The sequence below is a fragment of the Lampetra fluviatilis genome, unplaced genomic scaffold, assembly GCF_964198595.1.
Source record: "Lampetra fluviatilis unplaced genomic scaffold, kcLamFluv1.1 SCAFFOLD_243, whole genome shotgun sequence".
In the NCBI taxonomy this organism is placed as follows: domain Eukaryota; kingdom Metazoa; phylum Chordata; class Hyperoartia; order Petromyzontiformes; family Petromyzontidae; genus Lampetra; species Lampetra fluviatilis.
The window spans coordinates 24,996-32,500 of NW_027621824.1; the positions used below are offsets into that span (position 1 = coordinate 24,996).

The 7,505-nt window shown below is 63.0% G+C and overlaps 1 long non-coding RNA gene across 1 annotated transcript in view; it reads right to left on the reverse strand.

Annotated features, from left to right (window-relative positions):
- Positions 1-215: 215 nt before the first annotated feature.
- LOC144955743 (uncharacterized) overlaps positions 216-7,505 on the reverse strand; it is an 8,404-nt gene continuing 1,114 nt past the window's right edge. The window contains exons 2-3 of the long non-coding RNA XR_013641797.1: positions 6,055-6,218; positions 216-778 (exon numbers count right to left, since the gene is read on the reverse strand). This is a non-coding gene — a long non-coding RNA (uncharacterized LOC144955743). The remainder of the gene's footprint in view (positions 779-6,054; positions 6,219-7,505) is intronic.

The following is a 7,505-nucleotide window of genomic DNA, read 5'->3' on the forward strand; positions in this document are numbered from 1 at the left end:
CCCCCACCCCCCCGCCCTGCCCCCCCGGCTGCCCCCCCCCCTGCTGCCCCCCCTGCTGCCCCTCCCGCTGCCCCGTGGAGACGAGCGTCGATGCGTTCTAGGGAGGCGTAGAGACGCAGCTCCTCCATTGAGAGCGCTCCGGGGGCGTGGCCAGTAGAGGCCACGCCCCCGGACACGCCCTTAGCCACGCCCCCGGACACGCCCCCCAACGGCGGCCGGCATTGGGGGGCGCGGCCAGGGGTGTAGTTGGGGGCGTGGCCTCCGCTGGCCACGCCCCCAACCACACCGCTGGCCACGCCCACGGACACGCCCCCCAACGGCGGCCGCCATCCACGGCTTGCAGGTGCACTGAGGGTGTGTGGTCCAAGTGCATTGTGGGTGTGTGGTCCAATTGCATTGTGGGTGTGGGGACCAATTGCATTGTGGGTGTGTGGTCCAAGTGCATTGTGGGTGTGTGGTCCAAGTGCATTGTGGGTGTGTGGTCCAAGTGCATTGTGGGTATGTGGTCCAATTCCATTGTGTGTGCGTGGTCCAATTGCATTGTGGGTGTGTGGTCCAACTGCATTGTGGGGATGGGGACCAATTGCATTGTGGGTATGCAGACCAATTGCATTGTGGGTATGTGGTCCATTTGCGTTGTAGGGATGTGATCCAATTGCATTGTGGGAAAGCCCTCCGAGTGCTTTGTTGGTATTAGCGGCGGTCGAACTTTGACCTCTTGGGGGCGGAGTCTGCGTGGATCTCTCGGCCAATAGGAACTCGGCAAGGCTCTCAGAGACTGTGGGGGCGGGGCAGACACAAGAGGAGAATAGGTGAGTGGGTGGGTGGGTGAGTGGGTGGGTGAGTGGGTGGGTGAGTGAGTGAGTGGGTGAGTGGGTGGGTGAGTGGGTGAGTTAGTGGGGTGAGTTAGTGGGTGAGTGGGTGGGTGAGGTGGGTGAGTGGGTGGGTGAGTGTGGGTGAGTGAGTGGGTGAGTGAGTGGGTGGGTGAGTGGGTGGGGTGAGTGGGTGGGTGGGTGGGTGGGTGGGTGGGTGAGTGGGTGGGTGAGTGGGTGAGTGGGTGGGGTGAGTGGGTGAGTGAGTGGGTGAGTGGGTGGGTGAGTGGGTGAGTGGGTGAGTGGGTGGGTGAGTGGGTGGGTGAGTGGGTGAGTGGGTGGGTGAGTGAGTGGGTGAGTGAGTGGGTGGGTGAGTGGGTGGGTGAGTGGGTGGGTGGGGTGAGTGGGTGGGTGGGTGAGTGGGTGGGTGAGTGGGTGAGTGGATGGGGTGAGTGGGTGAGTGAGTGGGTGAGTGGGTGGGTGAGTGGGTGAGTGGGTGAGTGGGTGAGTGGGTGGGTGAGTGGGTGGGTGAGTGAGTGATGAGTGGGTGGGTGAGTGGGTGAGTGGGTGGGTGGGTGAGTGGGTGAGTGGGTGGGTGGGTGAGTGGGTGGGTGAGTGAGTGGGTGAGTGAGTGGGTGGGTGAGTGGGTGGGTGGGTGAGTGGGTGGGTGGGTGAGTGGGTGGGTGAGTGGGTGGGTGAGTGGGTGAGTGGGTGGGTGAGTGGGTGAGTGAGTGGGTGAGTGGGTGGGTGAGTGGGTGGGTGAGTGAGTGGGTGAGTGGGTAGGTGAGTGGGTGGGTGAGTGGGTGGGTGGGTGAGTGGGTGGGTGGGTGAGTGGGTGCGTGCGTGGGTGAGTGGGTGGGTGGGTGAGTGGGTGAGTGGGTGGGTGGGTGAGTGGGTGAGTGAGTGGGTGAGTGGGTGGGTGAGTGGGTGAGTGGGTGGGTGAGTGGGTGGGTGAGTGGGTGGGTGAGTGGGTGAGTGAGTGGGTGGGTGAGTGGGTGGGTGAGTGGGTGGGTGAGTGGGGTGAGTGGGTGGGTGAGTGAGTGAGTGAGTGGGTGGGTGAGTGGGTGAGTGGGTGGGTGAGTGGGTGGGTGAGTGGGGTGGGTGAGTGGGTGGGTGGAGTGGGTGAGTGGGTGGGTGGGTGAGTGGGTGAGTGGGTGGGTGGGTGAGTGGGTGAGTGAGTGGGTGAGTGGGTGGGTGAGTGGGTGAGTGGGTGGGTGAGTGGGTGGGTGAGTGGGTGGGTGAGTGGGTGAGTGAGTGGGTGGGTGAGTGGGTGGGTGAGTGGGTGGGTGAGGTGGGTGAGTTGGTGGGTGAGTGGGTGAGTGGGTGGGTGAGTGGGTGGGTGAGTGGGTGGGTGAGTGGGTGAGTGGGTGGGTGGGGTGAGTGGGGTGGGTGAGTGGGTGGGTGAGTGGGGTGAGTGGGTGGGTGAGTGAGTGATGTGAGTGGGGTGAGTGGGTGAGTGGGTGGGGTGAGTGGGTGGGTGAGTGGGTGGGTGAGTGGGTGGGTGAGTGGGTGAGTGGGTGGGTGGTGAGGTGAGTGAGTGGGTGGGTGAGGTGGAGTGGTGGAGTGGGTGGGTGAGTGGGTGGGTGAGTGAGTGGGTGAGTGAGTGGGTGGGTGGGTGAGTGGGTGGGTGGGTGAGTGGGTGGGTGGGTGAGTGGGTGGGTGAGTGGGTGGGTGTGAGTGGGTGAGTGGGTGGGTGAGTGGTGTGAGTGAGTGGGTGAGTGGGTGGGTGAGTGGGTGGGTGAGTGAGTGGGTGAGTGGGGTAGGTGAGTGGGTGGGTGAGTGGGTGGGTGGGTGAGTGGGTGGGTGGGTGGGTGGGTGAGTGGGTGCGTGCGTGGGTGAGTGGGTGGGTGGGTGTGTGGTGAGTGGGTGGGTGGGTGAGTGGGTGAGTGGTGGGTGAGTGGGTGGGTGAGTGGGTGAGTGGGTGGGGTGAGTGGGTGGGTGAGTGGGTGGGTGAGTGGGTGAGTGAGTGGGTGGGTGAGTGGGTGGGTGAGTGGGTGGGTGAGTGGGTGAGTGGGTGGGGTGAGTGAGTGAGTGAGTGGGTGGGTGGGTGAGTGGGTGAGTGGGTGGGGTGAGTGGGTGGGTGAGTGGGTGGGGAGTGGGTGGGTGAGTGGTGAGTGGGTGGGTGGGTGAGTGGGTGAGTGGGTGGGTGGGTGAGTGGGTGGGTGGTGGGTGAGTGGGTGGGTGAGTGGGTGAGTGGGTGGGTGAGTGGGTGGGTGAGTGGGTGGGTGAGTGGGTGAGTGAGTGGGTGGTGAGTGGGTGGGTGAGTGGGTGGGTGAGTGGGTGGTGGGTGGGTGGTGGGTGAGTGAGTGGTGAGTGGGTGAGTGGGTGGGTGAGTGGGTGGGTGAGTGGGTGGGTGTGTGGGTGGGTGAGTGGGTGAGTGGGTGGGTGAGTGGTGGTGAGTGGGTGGGGTGGGGTGAGTGGGTGGTGGGTGGGTGAGTGGGTGGGGGTGGAGTGGTGGGTGGGTGAGTGGTGGTGTGTGGGTGGGTGAGTGGGTGAGTGGGTGGTGGTGGGTGGGTGAGTGGGTGAGTGGGTGGTGGGGTGGGTGAGTGAATGAGTGGGTAGGTGGTGGGTGGGTGGGTGAGTGGGTGGGTGGGTGGGTGAGTGGGTGAGTGGGTGGGTGAGTGGGTGGGTGAGTGGGTGGGTGGTGGGTGAGTGGGTGGGTGGGTGGGTGAGTGAGTGGGTGAGTGGGTGGGTGAGTGGGTGAGTGGGTGGGTGAGTGGGTGGGTGGGTGAGTGAGTGGGTAGGTGAGTGGTGTGGGTGAGTGGGTGGGTGAGTGGGTGAGTGGGTGGGTGGGTGAGTGGGTGAGTGGGTGGGTGGGTGAGTGGGTGAGTGGGTGAGTGGGTGGGTGGGTGAGTGATGTGTGGGTAGGTGAGTGGGTGGGTGGTGTGGGTGGGTGGGTGGGTGGGTGAGGTGGGTGGTGGGTGGGTGAGTGAGTGGTGAGTGGGTGGGGTGAGTGGGTGAGTGGGTGGGTGAGTGGGTGGGTGAGTGAATGAGTGGGTAGGGTGAGTGGTGGGTGAGTGGGTGGGTGAGTGGGTGAGTGGGTGGGTGGGTGAGTGGGTGAGTGGGTGGGTGAGTGAGTGGTGTGGTGGGTGAGTGGTGGTGGTGTGAGTGGAGTGGGTGAGTGGGTGGGTGAGTGGGTGAGTGGGTGGTGGGTGGGTGAGTGAATGAGTGGGTAGGTGAGTGGGTGGGTGGGTGAGTGGGTGGGTGGTGGTGTGAGTGGGTGAGTGGGTGGGTGAGTGGGTGGGTGAGTGGGTGGTGGTGGAGTGGGTGAGTGGGTGGGTGGGTGGGTGAGTGAGTGGTGAGTGGGTGGGTGAGTGGGTGAGTGGGTGGGTGAGTGGGTGGGTGAGTGAATGAGTGGGTAGGTGGAGTGGGTGGGTGAGTGGGTGGGTGAGTGGGTGAGTGGGTGGGTGGGTGAGTGGGTGAGTGGGTGGGTGGGTGAGTGGGTGAGTGGGTGAGTGGGTGGGTGGGTGAGTGAATGAGTGGGTGGTGAGTGGGTGGGTGGGGAGTGGGTGGGGGTGGGTGGAGTGGGTGAGTGAATGAGGGGTAGGTGAGTGGGTGGGTGGGGTGAGTGGTGGGTGGGTGGGTGAGTGGGTGAGTGGGTGGGTGAGTGGGTGGTGAGGGTGGGTGGGTGTGGGTGAGTGGGTGGGTGGGTGGGTGAGTGAGTGGGTGAGTGGTGGGTGAGTGGGTGAGTGGGTGGTGAGTGGGGTGGTGTGAGTGAATGAGTGGGTAGGTGAGTGGGTGGGTGAGTGGGTGGGTGAGTGGGTGAGTGGGTGGGTGGGTGAGTGGGTGAGTGGTGGAGGGTGAGTGGGTGAGTGGGTGAGTGGGTGGGTGGGTGGGTGAGTGAATGAGTGGGTAGGTGAGTGGGTGGGTGGAGTGAGTGGGTGGGTGGGTGAGTGGGTGAGTGGGTGGGTGAGTGAGTGGGTGAGTGGGTGAGGGTGAGTGGGTGGAGTGGGTGGAGTGAGTGGGTGGGTGAGTGAATGAGTGGGTAGTGAGGTGAGTGGGTGGGTGAGTGGGAGTGGGTGAGTGGGTGAGTGGGTGGGTGGGAGTGGGTGAGTGGGTGGTGTGGGTGAGTGGGTGGAGTGGTGTGAGTGAGGTGGGTGGGTGAGTGAATGAGTGGGTAGGTGAGTGGGTGGGTGGGTGAGTGGGTGGGTGGGTGATTGGGTGGGTGAGTGAGTGGGTGAGTGGGTGGTGAGTGGGTGAGTGGTGGGTGAGTGGGTGGGTGAGTGATGAGGGTAGGTGAGTGGGTGGTGAGCTGGGTGGAGTGAGTGGGTGAGTGGGTGAGGTGGTTGAGTGGCGTGAGTTGGTGTAGTGGCGTGAGTGGGTGGGTGGGTGGGTGGGTGAGTGCGTGGGTGGGTGAGTTGACTGAGTGGTAGGTGAGTGGGTGGGTGGGTGGGTGAGTGGTGAGTGGGTGAGTGGGTGAGTGGAGTGAGTGAGGGGTGGTGGGTGGGTGGGTGAGTGGGTGGGTGGGTGAGTGATGAGTGGTAGGTGAGTGGGTGGTGGGTGAGTGGGTGGAGTGAGAGTGGTGTAGTGGAGTGAGTGGAGTGGGTGAGTGAGTGGGTGAGTCGGTGAGTGGGTGAGTGGGTGAGTGCGTAGTGAGTGGAGTGAGTGGTGGGTGGAGTGAGTTGGGTGAGTGTGAGTGGGTGAGTGAGTGGGTGGGTGGGTGGAGTGAGTGGGTGGGTGACTAGTGGGTGAGTGAGTGAGTGGTGAGTCGGAGTGAGTGGGTCGGGTGAGTGGGTGGGTGAGTGGAGTGGGTGAGTGAGTGAGTGGGTGGGTGAGTGAGTGAGTGACGTGGGTGAGTGGGTGGGTGAAGTGGGTGAGGTGAGTGGGTGGAGTGAGTGATGTGAGTGGGTGGGTGAGTTGAGTGGTGATGAGGTGGAGTGAGTGAGTGAGTGAGCTGAGTGACGTGGGTGGCGTGAGTGTAGTGAGTGAGTGGCGTGAGTGGCGTGGGTGAGTGGGTGGGCTGAGTGGCGTGGGTGAGTGAGTGAGTGGCGTGGTGAGTGAGTGGCGTGAGTGGTCTGGGTGAGTGAGTGAGTGAGTGAGTGCGTGGGTGGAGTGAGTGAGTGAGTGAGTGGGAGAGTGGAGTGGGTGAGTGGGTGAGTGAGTAGGGTGTGAGTGGGTGGGTGAGCTGAGTGGGTGAGTGGGTGAGTGGAGGGTGAGTGACAGTGGGTGAGTGGGTGGGTGGAGTGAGTGAGCGGACGAGTAATGAGTGAATGACTGAGTCTATATACGTGCGAGCTTTCACCTTGTCCGTTGAACTCTGCTGGCTGCAGTTGATGTTGTTGAAGTTGTAGTTGATGTTGTTGTTGATGTTGTAGTTGATGTTGTTGTTGATGTGGTTGTCTGATGTTGTTGATGTTGTTGTAGCATCGTCATAGTGGACGGGTAGGGAGCCACCACAGGTCCGACCTGGAGTGCAAAATCAAACAAGCGGAGGCCGCTCACTCACTCACCCCACCCACCCACCCACTCACTCACTCACTCACCCACCCACCCACTCACTCACTCACTCACCCACCCACCCACCCACTCACTCACTCACCTCACCCACTCACTCACCCACCCACCCACCCACCCACCCACTCACTCACTCACCCCACTCACTCGCACCTCACTCACTCACTCACACCACCCACCCACTCACTCACTCACTCACTCACCCACCCACCCACCCACTCACTCACTCACTCACCCACCCACCCACTCAATCACTCACCCACCCACTCACTCACTCACCGCACCCACCCACTCACTCACTCACTCACTCCACTCACCCACTCACTCACTCACCCACCCAACCCACCCACTCACTCACTCACTCACCCACCCACCCACTCACTCACTCACTCACCCACTCCACCCACTCACTCACACTCACCCACCCACTCACTCACTCACCCACCCACCCACTCACTCACTCACTCACCCACTCACACCACGTCACTCACTCACTCACCCACCCACTCACTCACTCACTCCACCCACCACCCACCCACTCACTCACTCACTCACTCACTCCACCCACTCACTCACTCACTCACCCACCCACCCACCCACCCACCCACTCACTCACTCACTCACCCACCCACCCACTCACTCACTTCACCCACTCACTCACCCACCCACTCACTCACTCACTCACTCACTCACTCACCCACCCACACCACCCACTCACTCACTCACCCCGCTCGCACGCTCACACTCACCCACCCACCCACTCACCCACCCAACCCACTCACTCACTCACTCACTCACTCACTCACTCACCCACCCACCCACCCACTCACTCACTCACCCACTCACTCACTCACTCACCCACCCACTCACTCACTCACTCACTCACCACACTCACTCACTCACTCACCCACCCACTCACTCACCCACCCACCCACCCACTCACTCACCCACCCACTCACTCACTCACCCACCCACCCACCCACCCACCCACCCACTCACTCACTCACCCACCCACTCACTCACTCACCCACCCACCCACCCACCCACCCACTCACTCACTCACTCACCCACCCACCCACTCACTCACTCACTCACCCACTCACTCACCCACCCACCCACTCACTTCGCTCGCTCGCCCGCCCGCTCCGCCCGCCCGCCCGCTCGCCCGCTCGCTCGCTCACTCACCCACCCACCCACTCACCCACCCACCCACCCACCCACTCACTCACTCACCCACCC